Raw genomic sequence first — 18,585 nt, forward strand, 5'->3', positions numbered from 1 at the left:
GAGAGGGTGTGGAGAAAAGGGAACCCTCTTGCACTGTTGGTGGGAATGTAAATTGATACAGCCACTATGGAGAACAGTATGGAGGTTCCTTAATAAACTAAAAATAGAACTACCATACGACCCAGCAATCCCACTACTGAGCATATACCCTGAGAAAACCATAATTCAAAAAGAGTCATGTACCACAATGTTCACTGCAGCTCTATTTACAATAGCCAGGACATCGACAGATGAATGGATAAAGTGTCCATCGACAGATGAATGGATAAAGAAGATGTGGCACATATATACAATGGAATATTACTCAGCCCTAAAAAGAAACGAAATTGATTATTTGTAGTGAGGTAGATGTACCTAGAGTCTGTCATACAGAGTGAAGTAAGGGAAAAACAAATACCGTATGCTAATACATATATATGGAATTACAAAAAAAAAAAAAAAAGGGTCTGAAGAACCTAGGCCTAGGACAGGAATAAAGACACAGACGTAGAGAATGGACTTGAGGACATGGGGATGGGGAAGGGTAAGCTGGGACGAAGTGAGAGAGTGGTGTGGACTTATATATACTACCAAATGTAAAATAGCTAGTGGGAAGCAGCCGCATAGCACAGGGAGATCAGCTTAGTGCTTTGTGACCACCTAGAGGGGTCGGATAGGGACGGTGGGAGGGAGACACAAGAGGGAGGAGATATGGGGATATAGGTATATGTATAGCTGATTCACTTTGTTATAAAGCAGAAACTAACACACCATTGTAAAGCAATTGTACTCCAATAAAGATGTTTAAAAAAATAAAAATAAAAAAAAATAAAATGGCATAGCATTTGCATATAACCTATGTACATCTTTCCATATACTTTAAATTATCTCTAGATTATTTATAATATTTACCTAATACAATGTAAATGTTATGTAAATAGTTCACTGCAAATTCCAGTTTTTCCTTTCGGAACTTTTTGGAATTTTTAAAAAAATATTTTCTATCCTCAGTTGGTTGAACCTGAGGAGGGGAGGGCTGACTGTATTTCATCTAGTGGTTTGTCAAATTCCATAATATAAGAGAATACCAGTGTAAGAGGGCATTGAGAGGTTGGATGTCATCAATAGTACTTGTGACAGATGCTCTGACAGTAACTGATCAAAGCACTTGGGGACAAGGGTCAATGTACAAAAAAAGCTAGTTTTTGGTTTGCTGTTAGAGAATAGCTTTCTCTGATTCTTAGCATTTCTTAAGGGGAAGCACAAAGGATTTTCATTTCCTCCAATAGCCCCTGGACTGAGACTTCTATTACCTGTCATCCACACGTCTCAGTCATTGGAGAACAGAGCAGGAAGAACACAGGTTTCTCCATCATCTGCTTTTCGATAGAAAGTGCTCTTGGAGATACTTTGAGGATCTAGGAAGCTAATAATAGACAGAAGAATCTTAAATTCCTTTTACACACTCTTTTGTTAATTTGCAGGAGGAAAAACAGGATTCAAATTTGGGATTTTGTTACTCCATCCTAGCTGAAAGCACCTTAGATTTCAAGTCTCTTTGATATTACCACATGAAAAAATTCACAACTAGGTCTCAGTTAATGGAAATCTTAATTACACTGAGCTGCTGCTTCTACTACTGTAACAACAAAAGAATACATCTTTTACAGCAATTCACAACTCATCTGAGACATTCTTTCTCAGAATGCTATTTATTTATTGAATGACTTCAATGCAATGTATTCTCCTACCTCTCCTCCACCCGCCACCCAATCTATCCTGCCCCTATCCAGCTGGGATTGATTGACTATCCTGTAGCACCAAGGGAATAATTCTGAAGCTTCTGTTGCTAATTTTTAAAAAGGTTGTATCATGGGATAACTCAATATTGAAATAATTGATTACTATGCAGCCAAGAATATTATCAGGGTGTCTGAGTACTCAAATCTTTTTCACAGTCCTTAAGCCCCTTGATTTTGCTATAGCATGAATAACTCTTTGCCCCTCTGTCCAGGACCACTCAGCCTGACACTTTGGTGATAACAACATCTTGGGTCTCCTCCTATTTCCCTTCTTTTTTCTTTCCACAATTTTCTTCTGAGCAATTTATTTTCTCCCATGATTCTTAGTCATCACTTCTAAAAAGAAAATCCCAACCTTCAACCTCAAGCAGAGACTCCTGTGGTCATTCACTCCCAACACTTGGTTTCCTATTTCCCCAAGGATGTCTCAAGCGTCTCCAACTCAGCTTGACCACATCTGAGTTTGTTGTTAAACCTGCTCCCATTTCCATAGCATCCTTTCCATCTAATTGGTCACCAAGGCCTAGAGATTCAAATTCTACAGCATTTTACAGCAGAATATTATTCGGAAAAATTAGACAGTGTGTCTCCCCTCTCCTGTCCCCTGCTGCCTACTCATTTTGTCTTACAATGACCACCATTCACATAGCAGTAAAGGGATGTCAGAGAAGAAAACAATCTTGGGTCTTTGGGTTCAAAAACCAAGACACCAAGAGAACTCAGTGTATGAATACTGTAGTTGGAGAAACTTGTGGTCAGTTCCAGCTCCCCTATCTACATCCAGTAGGTAAGGATATCTTGGGTCAAAATGAAAAATTAGAGGACCAGAGAGAGTATGAATAAGGAGAGAAGTTTGTAGACGCCAGGACAAGGAGACCAGGATTGATCCCTTTTAGGCCTTGCACAGCCTACACTCCTGTGGATGTCATCCTTAGCCACGCCCATAAACCATGGGGAACTGAGCCTGTGCTCATTGTGGAGACTTCACCTCAGTGAGCAATGTGCGTGGCCATGCTTGGCAGCTCTATTAATGGTCCTTCATGATGGCATCTGGTGCTCGCCTAGGGAGAGTAACCAGCAGAAATGACTTAGGACATCTAAGTTCTAAATGACTTACCATGACTTACCGACTTAACCACGTGTGGGCAACTCCTGTCATTGACTTCGTAAACCTCTCCCCTCCTACCCATCCCTTGAGATGGAGAATGGGCTCTTCTCTGCATATTAGAGAGGGCATGGTGGCATAAGAGGAAAATCACTCCAACACAGGTATTTGGGTATACGTGAGAAAGATCTGCTCAAGGTCTTCCTCTGAGTCAAGGCAGTAGTAGGAGAAACAGCCCACCCTACAATCTCTTAGATCTGTGACCTTGTCTCTACTTTCCCTACCATTAGCCTATTTGAGGTCTTTATTACCTTCTTACATATGCCATATGTCATTGGTTTCTCATCCTTCCCGTCTGTCTCACACGTTGGGTCCCTTCAAGTTAGCTCCATGTTGAAATACCATGAGTGGTTCTATATTTCATATTGAATCAAGTTCAAACTCCACTCAGGACTTCTCTATATAGGTATCAAAACCAATCTTACCTCCTATAAGCCTTAAAGGGAAGCATCCAATCTTGGCTCTGTTTTAATTCATAGACCACAGGGGCTACTCTTCCTTTTTATCTCTACAGGATTAAGTTCCATCCAACTGGTAGAGACCCATTTCATCATGAGTCCTTTCCCCTGATACCCTACTTCCACATCAAATGCTAGAAGTCACCTCTTCCTCCTCTGACTTTCCACAGCACTTTATCTACACCTCTTTTCTGGTTCTTTTACTTTACATATTTTATATGTAATATCTTATTTACCCTCCTAAACTGCATGTCTCTCGAGGGCAGAAACAAAGTATGATTCATCTCGGAGTCATCCAGAAAGCCTAGACCCTGCCTGATACATAAACTTCAAGATGCATACTTGTTAGAGAAAAGATAATTTTTTATTAAATATCTGTGGTTTGTGTTATGCATCTGACTGGACTGAACTGTTGTTAGTGTGTTCTGAAGTGACTTCCTAGTAAAATTGCTTAATATCTGAGCTAAGTAGTATTGAGTGCAAAAGGTGAAAAAAATAGAAACACTCAAGGTCAAACATCAAAGTTAATTTTATTATTGTATGGACTGAGTGATGTTAATGTTTTAAAATTTTTTAAGTCATAGCATTTCATTTTTGCCTCATGCCCCAAATTTTGGAGTCTCTAACTTCACTCGTTCACATTCTAGACTCCACCAGAGCACCCCTTTGTCTCTACTTTTAGAATATATCCAGGATCCCAGCCATTCTTACCATTTCTACCACTACTTCAGTTTAAGCTGTCATCAACTATATTACTGTATATATAATATATACTTACTATAATATAGAATATATAGTATTTTGTTATTTATAATTATGTGTTGTAAGTTATCACCTCATATTATAATTACTGCCACCTAGATTACTGTAATAGCCCTGTAATTTTCCACTGTCCCTATAGTCTATTTCAATATGGCGGCTGAAGTGATCATGTGAAAACAGAAATCAGATCGCGTCCCACCTCTACTCAAAACCTTCCATGGCTCTCCATCTCATTCAGAAGAAAATAAATACATTATCCTTATAGTGGTCCACCAGTTCTTACCTGTTCTGCCTCCAGACCTGCTTTGCCTGTGACTCCATTTCTTGATGGCTCTGATCCAGTCACACTGGTGTCCTTGCTGGTCCTTGAACAACCCAGATGCTATTCCGCCTTCGAGCCTATGCCTGACTGTCCCATGTGAACACTCTTCTCCCAGATTTGTGTAGGACTAACGTCTCACATCCTTTGAGTCTCTACTTAGATGTCACTTACTCAATAAGAACTATTCCCTTTAACCCTGTTTAAAACTGTACTTGCCCCAAGGGCTCCTGATTCCTTCCACTCATCACCTTTCAACAAACAACATTACTCACTTATTTATTCTGTTTATCTTCTGACTTCCTCCACTAGAATATAAGTTCCATGAAGGCAGAGATTTTTGTCTGTTTTGTTCAATGATGTATCCTTAGACCTTAGATCAATTTCTGAAACATAGTAGGTGCTCAATAAATATGGAGAGAATGAATGGTATAGTATTAGAGTTAAAAGGAAGGACTCTGCACATCCTCACCAACATTTGTTATTTGTGTTCTTTTTGATGATAATCATTCTCATACACTGTTGGTGGAAATGTAAATTGGTGCAGCCACTGTGTAAAACAGTATGGAGGTTTCCCAGAAAACTAAAAATAGAACTACCACATGACTCAGCAATTCCACACCTGGGTATATATTTGAAAAAAACAAACAAACCACTAATTCAAAAAGATACATGTACCCCAATGTTCATAGCAGCATTATTTATAATTGCCAGGATATAAAAGCAACCTAAATGTCCATCAACAAATGAATGGATAACAAAGATGTGGTATATATATACAATGGAATATTACTCAGCCATAAAAAAGAATGAAATAATGTCATTTGCAGCAACATGGATGGACTTGGAGAGCATTATGCTAAGTGAAATAAGTCACTTATTTCACTTAGCATAATGCTAAGTCAAATAAGACAGAGAAAAACAAATACTGTATGATACCACTTATATGTGGAATCTAAAAAAACACAACAAACTAGTGAATATAACATTAAAGAAGCAGACTCACAGATATAGAGAACAGACTAGTGGTTACCAGTGGGGAGAGAGAAGGGGGTACTGGCAGTGTAGGGGTAGAAGTTTAAGAGGTACAAATTATTATGTATAAAATAAGCTACAAGGATATATTGTACAACACAGGGAATGTAGCCAATATTTTATAGTAACTATAAATGGAGCATAACCTTTAAAATTGTGAATCACTATATTATACACCTGCAACATATAATATTGTACAGCAACTATACTTCAATTTAAAAAAAAGAATCCAGAAAACCAAATTTGGGGAATGTGATAAATCTCCTGATTTGATAAATTTGATCTTTATTTTTTTTTAAACTATGCATATGAGTCAAGCAATAAAGTTTGCTAGCAAAAAAAAAAAAGGACTCCATAGAGTCTTAGACCCTCTGGTCTAGTGGTTCCTGATTTGAGGGTCTCTGAAAGTCATAATGACATCACTGAGTTCTTTTCATAATTTAAAGAAAGCCTAGTGAAAATTAAGCATTTGGCCATGATAAAATTGCCTAGTTCTGTGGTTCATAAACTACGTGTTAAGGAATATAGGAGTGAAGGGGGCCTGAAGGGGCCTCAGTGAACTCAGAGAGACCCTGCAGGAAATTTTATATTTCTGGGAAATAACAGTACTCAATATCTGTCAGACATCAGGGGAATTTTTAGCTAAAGGTAGTTCATAATTTCAACATTAAATTGTGCTACATTTCTTTTGATAACTTCCTACCTGTGAAAGTGAGTATTCTGTAAGTGCTGCAACAAAAAGCAATTGAGTGCCATGTGAAAATCAATGTGGAACAGGAAATAATTTATCATTATCTGTTAATAATCTGTTTACAAATCCGATTCCAAGATTTGCTAAGGTGTCCCGTGCCCAATAGGCACATACATCTATAATTGTGGTTTTATAAGAATAAAATTTAAAAATATTTTTAAAGTTTATGTGTACTTTTCTTCAAATGGCTACTAAGTTATTAGGACCTAAATATGTACTGAGTTGTTTGGATCTAAGTTCTTGGTAAACAGAATGGCCAATTTTTTTTTTTGGCCTAGGAGGACCATGAAAAAAAATTGAGGCCCTAAGAGTGCCATGAATTGAGAAAGTCTAAGCATGTTTGGTTTATGCACACAAAAATTTATTTTATTGATTTCAGCTACAATCATCAAATTAGTGTAACCTTGTGGTGTCATGTTTATGAACAAGTCCGATTGGCAATACTATGGATGTCTCTAATAGAAAATAAATCATTAATGAACAAAAAATTAATCATTAATAAATGTTCTTTCTTAGATTAAGTCTTTCAAAACATAAGGAACTGGAGGAAAAGATATTTAAAGGGTCTTTGTTCAGGGATGGATAGAAAACCCAGATCTTGTCCGAGGGCCTGGTTACACACACGAGGAAGCTAAGATCTGTCAAGATTGAGTGACATGAGCACGGTCATACAGCTGGTTAAGGAAGAATCAGGGTCACCATCTAACCTCTTGTCCCTTTTCCAATGTACTTCACCAGGCTTCCTCCCTAAGCCTATATGGAGTTCAGGGAAGGATTTTTGAATACGTTGAGGTTTTTGTGGGTAAATGATCACTCTACCCGCACTCTGGTGAAGAGTACTTTCCTCTCCATGCTGTGTCCTTTGGGCTTGGAATAATTCCTAGAGCACATTCTAAAAATGCACGTTAAATTGAATTATACAGTAACCATTACATCTATAGAAGAAATTTTTGAAACCTCAGAAGTATATTGATGATGACTAACCCACCAGGGAGGTTAGAAAAACCACTTCGTTTACAGAAGGAAGGAATCAGTGCTGGTTAATGTGACAATGCATTAAAAATTGTGTGTTGAGCAGGCGTGCTTGGAGATGACTTTATTTCACAGCATTTCTTGTGAAATGCTAGAGAGAATAAAGTCCTAGAGAGCTATGTACAGCCCTCTCAGTTAAGAGAAACGTTTGATTAAGAAGTCAAAGCCTTAATCATTTTTCGGGTAGCTCATGTGTTAAGATGTGAGGATAAGACTATTTTGAATGTCATCCTAGACAAGAGAAATACCAGTCTTATTTACCAAATCCAAGTCAGTGATCTAAGAGATGTGCTGAGTTAGTAACTGTAAGTATCTAGGGTTGTATATAAAGTAGTTTCAAAAATGAGAAATGAGAAAATGCAGAAAAATTCCTGCTTCTTGAACATCTTGCACTCCACAGATGGTCCCCTGGCCAACATAATTTTCTTTCTCCTTTTGATGATACGGGCTGGAAAATGTCTCAACCAAATTAAGCTAATGGAGGTCAGTGTGTGGTATGTGGCATTAATTTGAAGAACAAGGAGATAGATGGAGGGAAGACAAGGTAATGATTTGTGACAGGGGCCCCAAATTTGATTTCAACAATTCAATTACCCTTTTTAAAGTCCCCCAAAGTAACATGCTGCAAAACCCTTCCTTCCCCACCCATGCAGATGGGACACAAAAACTGCTCTTCATCACAGTTCTATATCACTTCTTCTGTGACATGCTGTGGGGATCACAAGACAGAAACAAAACGAACCCCGAGGTGCCCTATTGTAAAATGTTAGAGGTGGTCAGGCAGCAAAGAGCTGTTTTTGTAGATCTGGAAGGACAGGAGATGGCAGGTTGCATGCAGAAAGGCCTTCCTAGTGAATTCCTGCTGGGAACACTGGACCAATATTGCCAACGTATCACTGGCACTACAAGAGACTTAAGGACATTTCCATCTGCAGCAGCCAGAAGATGCAAGGCAAATTTAAACTTCAGCCACAGCCTCATAATGGGGAACCAATGGAGGCATATACTTTTGTCAAGGACACAAGCCCTACATTATGCTAAGTGAAATAAGTCAGCCAGAGAAAGACAAATACTGTCTGATATCACTTATATGTAGAATCTAAAAAATACAACCAACTTGTGAATATAACAAAAAAGAAGCAGACCCAGACATAGAGGACAAACTAGGGGTTACCTGTGGGGAGAGAGAAGTGGGGAGGGGTACTATAGGGGTAGGGGATTAAGAGGTATAAACTATTAGGTATAAAATAAGCTGCAAGGATATATTGTATAACATGGGGAATATAGCCAATATTTTATAATAACTATAAATGGAGTATAATCTTTAAAATTTGTGAATCACTATATTGTACATCTATAACCTATGTAATATTGTACAGCAACTATACTTCAATTAAAAAAATTTTTTTTAAAAAGGACACAAGCCCTAGAAAAATGTTCGAACCCTGCTTTCATGGCCTTCTAGCTCCCTAACCTTGGGCAGATCGGTTAACTTCTCTAATCCTCAATTTTTCATGTGCAAAATGGAGATCATAGTAAGACTTATTATATAGGATCCTTAGAAGGATTAAATGGGATAATTTATATAAAGTATTTATGACCAAATTGCACTGGCGAAGGTCGGAGCTAACCTCCTGTGGATACAAAAAAAAACTGTTAAAAAATGAAACTATAAGGAATTCATATTTTTTTGTTTTGCTTATTTTAATAATTATAAAAGCACTTCAGAGTCTGAGTTTTTAGTCATCGTCTGGGCACTTCCTTTGGAAACCAACACATGTCATTGCTCACCTTAAGAAGGAGCAAGGGTCATGTGCTTAACCTTGGCATTGTGTGTCTTTACCGACAGAGGTAAAACCCACGTGTGAATCGGTGATCTTTTGGAAGTGCCGAGTGAAAGAAGCACCACAAAGAAAACGGGAGTGGCCCATTAGGAAACAGAATTCTCTTCCCTTTTAACATGTCTTCAGTATCTGAAACAGAACACCCATAGAGGAATTTCAGAATATTTTATGAATACACAGTCTTTGAAAAGGGCTGCAGCTACAATAATGCACAGAAAGATTGCACAACCATCATGCTATCCTGCATATTTATGGCATTAATAAAAGCAGCTGGGTGAATTTGAACGAGCAAAGACTACAGGCATTAGTTTGTGACTGGCATATAGTATGGGCTCAATTTTTGGAAGCTATGATGATGGTAACAACAATAACAGATAACTGTAAAGAGGAGCCACATCTTAGGGAAACACAAAAAAAATTCGGTGACATACTGTGTATCAGAACATGGATGTTAAAAAACTTGCTCTTCTTACTGCAAGTATTTTGATCAGGAAGTGATTTTTACCTAACTATGCATCCTAAAGCCCCAAATTAGCATAGCGTGAACTAGAGGTAATGCTCCGAAATGTTTAACAGCCTTATCACTTTTTGTGGTACCTCTAGGTTGAAAATGCAAAGGCAGACATTCACTTGTTGACAACTTTGTGACACTGACTGCTTAATTCAACAAATTATTGATATTATTGAGCATCTACTCATCGAAATGTGCTGAGTCATCTAAGATGAGCAAGAAGCAGAAATAGCTTTCTAGCAGCTCTCAATCTAGCAAGGGATTCAGACACAGAAACCAATAATCCAAAAATCTAGTAGGGTCTGGATTAAAAAAGAAGTATATCTAGAACCACATACAGAAGCTGGGCCGAGAAGGCATACAGAGGCCAGGCCTAGGGCTTGGAGGGTGACCTAGGGAGTTTAGGATCTTTATCACTTTGTTGCCTACATTGTCAAATACAGAATGAATTACAATAGACACTTCCTTGGGAGAGCTCTGAAAGAATAAAGAATTACATCCAAGGACAGGAAATTTTATTCTTTTAGTTAAAATAGAAAGCATTTTTTGAGGGATAAATTAGGAGTTTGGGATTAACAGATACACAATACTATGTATAGAATAAACAACAAGGGCTTACTGTATATTGTATTCAATATCTTATAACAGCCTATAATAGAAAAGAATCTGAAAAAAGTTATATATATATATATATATATATACACACACACATATGTATATATGAATCATTTTGCTGTGCACCTGAAACTAACACAGCATTGTAAATCAACTATATTTCAATTAAAAGTTTTAAAAAAGCATTTTCCCAATGTATGAGAGGCTGTATTTGGAGAATCATTTTTAGTGCTTCTGTATTTCAGGCAAATATGACCACTTCTCAGTTTCCTGGTTATCAAAACATTGCACAAACAAGAGTATCACCTATCTTTCTAAAAACTTAATAATATAGCTTAGAAAGTTTGCATGACATTTTATAGACAACTTTCATTTCTATGTACTGGGCAAATGGACCAAGTTATTCGGGAATAAAAGGATATACAACGCTTGAGTAGATAAACCTACCTATTTGGTGCAATCTCCCCTTTGATCAGAGAGTTCACTTTCTTTTTCAGACTAGAGAAAAACCCAATCTCGCCCCACCTGCAATTTTTCCATTACGCTCTTAGAACCTCCTTAGCCCAATTCTGTACATTACATGTCATTTTGGTGATCTCTTGGGTAAGGAAATCAAACCTTATATGTCTGTTCTGTTTGGATCCCCAAGGCAGGAGGCCACAGGCCCAGTGTCCTGCCTTTGCACCCACACATGCCAGGCCCACAGACAGGCCCACACTTTGGTGGGCAATCTTGCCCGTGGAATCGGTGAGCTGATGATGAATGGCTGTGAAGGCTTTGTGATTGCTCAGGCTCTTTTGTGGGACTGGACAATGGAGGAGGACACAAGTCTGGCTCAGGAGAGCAACGGATAAAACTGCTGGGCAGGATGGCGGGCTCCTGCCGACACGGCCACTTGTTGACATTGAAAGGATTTCACAACAAGTGAGCAGAAACAGAAACGATTCTGTTCGGCAGAGCTATTAGTTGCAACGTGTGGCACCGGAGCGGTCACTCCCGATGTGTTTCCTCCCTAATGAGCTCTGAATGCCCATTAAACTGGGCTGCTATAGGCCCAGAGCCACCCGGACAATGGCATGCATGAATGCCTTCCTCTGTAGCTATTGGCTGGCCCAAGGAAGGAACAACTGGTATCACTCAGATTTAAGCAGAGTTGACAGTACAGTTAAATGATCATTAATTAGAGGTTGTGGGCAGATAAAGACTCAGAGCCATTTCTAATGACAAGATAGGTTAGCGTGACTCCCTTGGGAGCATGACCCGGTCTGGTCCTGTCCTATTTCTTGGGCCATGTGGAGGGGTGTCCATGGGATTTTCGACAGGGTAATATAATCTGTATAAAAGTGCATTGCAGAGGACAAAAATAAAGCTTTATAAGACATAGGAAGTTTTAAAATGATTAGTAACACCTCACAAAGAGTGGTGAGGACTGAACTCAATTGTACATGAGAAAAGAACTTCATCTGGGATGTGGTAGTGAGGTGGGAAGTGCAAAAGGCTTTGAGTTAGAAACCAGGTTTGAACCCTGGCTCTTCAATTTACTTGCTGAGTGACCTTGAGCAACTTTTATAACTCACGAATCTCCATTTCTTTATCTGTAAAATGGGGATAGCCAAACTCCCAACTTTACGGGGCAATCACGAGGATTACAGGAGGAAGATTTGTCAGTTACGTTGACTCACACAGATGCTGGTTACCTGCCACTTTTGCGCTGCGATCACTCTGAATGGATATGACATATACATCAGGTAGAGTGGTCTACTAGGAGAAGTAGAGGTAAAAACTGTTCTAGTGAGAGGGAAAATTTAAACTTTGTCTTCCAAACATTTCACTCTGAGAGGAATGATTCAAGCTGTATAACACCTCAGACCAGCTCAACAGAAAAATCAATTACTCTGTTAGAGGCATTTTTCCTAATTACTCATCTCATGATAGCTTCTCCTCAGAAATGACAGCAGTAGAGCCGAATGAAGAGCAATATTTCACAGTAGTCATTATCACCAGAAAATTAACATCTTGTTCAGAAAATAATATCCTCACGTACATGCTTGACATCAGTTCAGAAAATAAGAAATATATCCGTGTACATTCTTGACATCAGTGGCCACCCTTATACTGATCACTCTTAAATCTCTACCTAGAACCTCATTTACACTACTGAGATCCAGATCTAGAATCCAAACTTCCCACTGAACATACCTAAATGGATATTTCTCAAACTTAATATGTCTGTAAAAGGTAGCTTTGCTATAGAATAAACTACCTCAAAACTTGGTGGTTCAAAACAAGAGCTACTAATTTAGCTCATGATTCTGTAGGTTGGCAACTTGGACTGAACTCAGCTGGGTGGTTCTTCTAGCATTGGCAGGACTCACTCATGTGCCTGTGGTCAGCTGCCTAGTAGGGTAGGGGCTGGCTGGTCCAGGATGGCCTCAGTCAAGATGGCTTGTCTCCACTGCATGTGGTCTTCTATCTTGCAGTAGGCCAGCCTGGGTTTTCCCCGCTCACATGAGGGTTACATGGTACCAAGAGAAAGAAGTGAAGTGTGTTCAGGGCCTCTTGTTGCCTAGACTTAGAACTGGCATATCATTACTTCCTCTGCATTGTATTGGCCAATCCTAACCTTAAGGCCAATCCAGATTCAAGGGGGGTGAGAAAAGGGATGGAATAGATTCCACCTCTTGATGGGATGAGCTGAAGAGTCTCAGTGCAAAGAAGTATGGATAGGGAAATAATTTTTGCTAATAAGCCCAAACTGTCCCAAACTGAACTCATATTTCCAAATGAAACTTTCTCACCTCTGCTCTCCCCAATTTGGTTAAAGCCATCAAGGTCTACCCAAAATACTTCAGGTCACTCTGGGACATTCCAGGTTGACATTTAGTGGGTGATTCAGTTTTACTATGTCTAATTTCTTAATAGATCCTTATTCAATGCTCTCATCATCTCCATTCCAATAGACTCAGTATTAATATAGATCCTTCCCATTTTGGTCTGGGCTATTCTGATAACCCAACTAATCTCTCTGTCTCCAGTATATCCTTTTGTATTAGTTTTCTATTGCTGTGTAACAAATTAGCAAAATTTTAGAATTTTAAAACTATACTTATTTATTATCTCACAGTTTCTGCAGGTTAGAAGTCCAGGTACAGGTTGGCTGGATTATCTACTCAGGGTCTCACAAGGCTGAAGTCAAGATGTTGGCTGGATTCCATTCCTCTCTGGGGCTCAGAGTCCTTTACCAAGATCATGGGGCTGTTGGCAGAATTCAGTTCCTTGCAGATGTGGGGCTGAGGTCTTCACTTCCTTGTTGGCCATCAACTGGGGGCCACTCTTGGTGCCAGAGGCACCTGCTGTTCTTGCCACAAGCCCCACTCCAGAAACATGAGAGTTGCTTTCTTCTAGGTCAGTAGGAGCACATCTCACTGACTTCCATCCTTCCTCCATCCCAGTATGCTAAGACAGAATCTTATATACAACCTTTTTTTTTTTTTGAGGGGATGTGAAACAAGACTGACATGTGTTTATTTTATCTTTTAACTTTGTCACCATGGAAAACTTGAAACATATGCAAAAGGAGACAGAATAATTTAGTAAACCCCAGGTGCCAATCAACTCATATCAATCCTGTTCCATCTATCACCCCACCCTGTCTGCTGCTATATTAATTTGAAGCAAATCCCAGATATCACATCATTTAATCCATAAATATTCCAATATGTACCTCCAAAGGATAGAAAGTCTTTTTAAAATTATGGACTCATAATAAAAAATTAATACTTTCTTACTAAAATATAATGATAATGAAAGACTGAAAGTAATCAGGAGGAAAAGTATATACTCGGAAAATATTTACCAAAATAAAGCAAGTGCAGCATGATTGAAGGGAAAAAGTATTATTAGGAATAATGCTAAAAGGAATAATTTATCATAAAACTATAGCAATCCTGCCCAGTAAGGACCAGACCATCTAGATTCACACTGTATAAAGCCGCAACTAGATAATGACAAATTCACAAGCAAGTTAACAGTGGAGAAACTGATAGGTCAGTTAAACAGACAAAATAATTAGTAAAGTCACAAAACATTTTGGAAAACAAAATAAAAACTCTTAAATATATATCTTACATATTGGAACCTTGCACTCTAAAATTAAAGAATAGTACTCTCTTCAAGCACACAGTGAACATTTACAAAATTAACCACACACAATGTCACAAAGCTAAAGAATCAAAGTACAGATCTGATTTTTCTTTATGACACAGGTAAGTATAAAACACAATAATAACGTTCTACTTAGAAACCTCTATGTTTGGAAATTAACAAGATATATTTTAAAATAATTTACTGGTTAAAATGTGTTATTGAAATTACAAAATATTTTAAATTAAATGAAAATGAAAGCACTACATTTTAAAGATTATAAGATGGAACTAGGACTTGGAGAAAATTTATGATAGTTAACACATAAATTAGAAAGGGAGAAAAATTAAAAATTAATGAGCTAAATAAATCAAAAAGTTAGGAAAAAACAACGTTGTGAACCTAAAGTAAGTAGAAGGAAGGAAATAATAAAGAAAACATATTAGTAAAAAAAAAAAGAGAAAGAACAACTAAACCAAAGCTGTCTTATTGAAAAGACTAGTAAAATAATTATCTAACACAAAATAAACTCAAAATGGATTAAAGACCCAAATATAAGGCCGGACACTATCAAACTCTTAGAGGAAAACATAGGCAGAACACTCTTTGACATAAATCACAGCATGATCTTTTTTGACCCACCTCTTAGAGTAATGAAAATAAAAACAAAATTAAACAAATGAGACCTAATTAAACTTAAAATCTTTTGCACAGCAAAGGAAACCATAAACAAGATGAAAAGACAACCCTCAGAATGGGAGAAAATATTTGCAAACGAAACAACTGACAAGGGATTAATCTCCAAAATATACAAACAGCTCATGCAGCTCAATATCAAAAAGAAAAACAACCCAACCAAAAAGTGGGCAGAAGACCTAAACAGACATTTCTCCAAAGACGACATACAGATGGCCAAAAAACACATGAAAAGATGCTCAACATCACTAATTATTAGAGAAACGCAAATCAAAACTACAATGAGGTATCACCTCACACTGGTCAGAATGGCCATCATCAAAAAAATCTACAAACAATAAATGCTGGAGAGGGTGTGAAGAAAAGGGAACCCTCCTACACTGTTGGTGGGAATGTAAATTGGTACAGTAATTTTGGAGAACAGTATGGAACGTCCTTAAAAAACTAGAAATAGAACTACTGTATGACCCAGCAATCCCACTACTGGGCATATACCCAGAGAAAACCATAACTCAAAAACATGCATCCCAATGTTCATTGCAGCACTATTTACAATAGCCAGGTCATGGAAGCACCCTAAATGTCCATCAACAGAGGAATGCATAAAGAAGATGTGGTACATACAATGGAATGTTACTCAGCCATAAAAAGGAATGAAATTGTGCCATTTGCAGAGACGTGGATGGACCTAGAGACTGTCATACAGAGTGAAGTTAAGTCAGAAAGAGGAAAGCAAATATCATATAATATCACTTATATGTGGAATCTAGAAGAATGGTACAGATGAACTTATTTGCAAGGCAGAAATAGAGACACAGATGTAGAGAAAATACTTATGGATACCAAGGGGGGAAGGCAGGGTGGGATGAACTGGGAGATTGGGATTGACATATACACGCTACTCTACATAAAATAGATAACTAATGAGAACCTACTGTATAGCACAGGGAACTCTACTCAGTGCTCTGTGGTGACCTAAATGGGGAGGAAATCCAAAAAAGAGGGGATATATGTATACATATAACTGATTCACTTTTTTGTACAGCAGAAGTTAACATGACATTGTAAAGCAACTATATGCCAATAAAAATTTTAAAAATTTCTCCAGCATGACTAATTTTGAAAAAGAGAAGAAATAAACAAAATTGGAAGTTTAAAGGCACAAATAAGTACAGAGAACATAGTTAAAAATGTAGTGATAAACAGCTTAATGCAAATAAATTTGTTTAAAATTACTAAAATAAATAGTAGTCTAGACAAATATAAATTACTATAATTAACTAAAAAAAAAAAAAAACGAGAAGGCATGAGCAGATTTATTTAGTCAGTATATAAATTTGATCTACATTCAAATTTTCCTTGTTATAAAAAAGAACTGGCCAACGTAATTTTACTGGAGAGACCTGTCAAATCTTCCAGGAACAGATGATTGTTGTGCTATATACATTTTCAGAAAACAACAAAGGAAGGAAAGCTCCCTAAATCATCTCATGAGGCTAAAAATTTCTTAACAGCAAAAGCAGAAAAACTAGTATCAGAAAGAAAACTTAAAAGGCACATCTTCTTCATGAGTATATATGCAAAAAATCATAAATAAAATACCAGTAAGTAGAACCCAACTCTGTGTGTGTGTGTGTGTGTTTAGATGTAGGATTTATCATAGGAGGGTAAAGATGATTTAATATTAGAAATATTTGTTAACGTAGTTTATCACATGAGCAGATTAAAGGAGAAAAAAAACCACATGGTCATTTGAAAACATTTACAAAATACAATGCAATCATCATTTTAAATTTCAAATAGGAATTGAAAGAATCTTTCTTAATCTGATAAAGATAATCTGCCTCAAATTGAAAGCAAACATTATAATTACTGATAGGAGCATTCTCTTCAAAATCAGAAATAAATCAAGGATACCATTTATTGACTTCCATTTAGCGTTGTATAGATCATAAGCAGTTCCAATCCAAAAAATGTGGATTAGCTATAGACTTAGATAAAATATTTGCAAGGCATATATTTGATAAAAGACATATCCAGAATATAAAAGGAACTTTTTCCAAAATATATTAATAAATATAAATAATCTACGCATCTAAGTAACTATTTAAGTAACTATAAGTTATCTAGTTTGTGAAAGACCTTATGGAGAAAATTATAAAAATGTGTTGAAGTACATAAGGGAACATAATCTTTGGAGAGAGATATATGTTGTTAGGGGAATACTTAATATCATAGAAATGTCAATTTTCATCTAATAAATCTATAAATTCAATGCAACTAGTCACAACCCTGACAGAGTTTTTCATGGGCTTGACAGAAAGCTAATCTTAAAATATATATAGATAAATGAAGGGTCAAGAATAATCAAGACAATTTTGAAGAAGAATTAGGAAGGGAAATTTGCCTGGTTAGATACTGAGTTATTATAGAGCCAGATTAATAAAGGCAGGGTGATATTGTAGTAGGTGTAGAGAAACAGCCTAATAAAACAGAATAGACAACTCAGAAACAAACTGACTTTGTGTGTGTGTGTGTGTGTGTATGTGTGTGTGTGTGTGTGTGTGTGTGTGTGTTATACGTCTAGTATATGAGAGAGGTGCCATTACACATTGGTGTGGGGAATAAGAACCATTTACTATCTGGTTCCAGGACACCTGACTTGTATTATAGAAAAAAGACCAAATTAAATCTCCACCTTACACCTTTCACAAAAAAGCAATTCTAGATAGGTTAAAGTTCTTGATGTGAAATGCAAAACTTTAAGGTTTAGAAGAAAAAAACAAAAAAAATTCTTTAAAATATTTGGATAAACAATGATACCAGAAATAAGACACAAAAAGCATAAGCAGTAAATGAAAAGTCTGATTATAAATGACACTACATTAAAATTTAAATATCTATATAAAAATAGGCACTATGAACAAATAAAAAGATAAGCCACAGATTTTTTAAAATGCAAATTAAAGGGCTAAAGACAATTTTAAAATATATAAACAATTTCAATTAATTATTAAATAAATGGCAAAAAATCCGTCCCAAATCTCCAGCTCCCTGCAATGAGAAGAGGTTATGAATAAGTAATTCACAGAGAGGAAGTAAAAACCCCAATAATATCACCGATAGTAATCAGAAAAATTCAATAAAGCAACAGTGAGAGAGTATAAACACTTCCAGTTTGTAAAAATAAAAAGTCTAATGATGTCAGATATTTGATAGTGTCCAGTATAGGGTTTTGATGCTAGAATCAGGATCTCCCAGTCTGCTACAACCTCTTTGGAGAGTAATAACACACATGTCCATTAAGAAAGGATACATGAATATACACGAATAGAGGATACATGAAGATACCACCATGAAATACTACAGAGCAGAGAAACAAATGTAAACAATTTACAAGTATCAACATGATCAAAACTAAAAAAAGGTTTGGACCCTCCTGTCCTAGCCTCTCTGTGGTTATCCAGTATCCC

General features: G+C 37.0%; 2 long non-coding RNA genes across 3 annotated transcripts in view; one reads left to right on the forward strand and one right to left on the reverse strand.

Annotated features, from left to right (window-relative positions):
• Nucleotides 1-4,990, reverse strand: part of LOC309608947 — a 36,622-nt gene extending 31,632 nt beyond the window's left edge. For both annotated transcript variants that reach the window (XR_014233161.1, XR_014233162.1), the window contains exon 1: nucleotides 1,293-4,990. This is a non-coding gene — a long non-coding RNA (uncharacterized lncRNA). The remainder of the gene's footprint in view (nucleotides 1-1,292) is intronic.
• Nucleotides 1-18,585, forward strand: part of LOC309608954 — a 1,139,914-nt gene that overhangs the window by 849,887 nt on the left and 271,442 nt on the right. The gene's annotated exons all lie outside the window — the stretch shown is intronic.

Source organism: Balaenoptera borealis (assembly GCF_965194805.1).
Source record: "Balaenoptera borealis genome assembly, chromosome: 13".
In the NCBI taxonomy this organism is placed as follows: domain Eukaryota; kingdom Metazoa; phylum Chordata; class Mammalia; order Artiodactyla; family Balaenopteridae; genus Balaenoptera; species Balaenoptera borealis.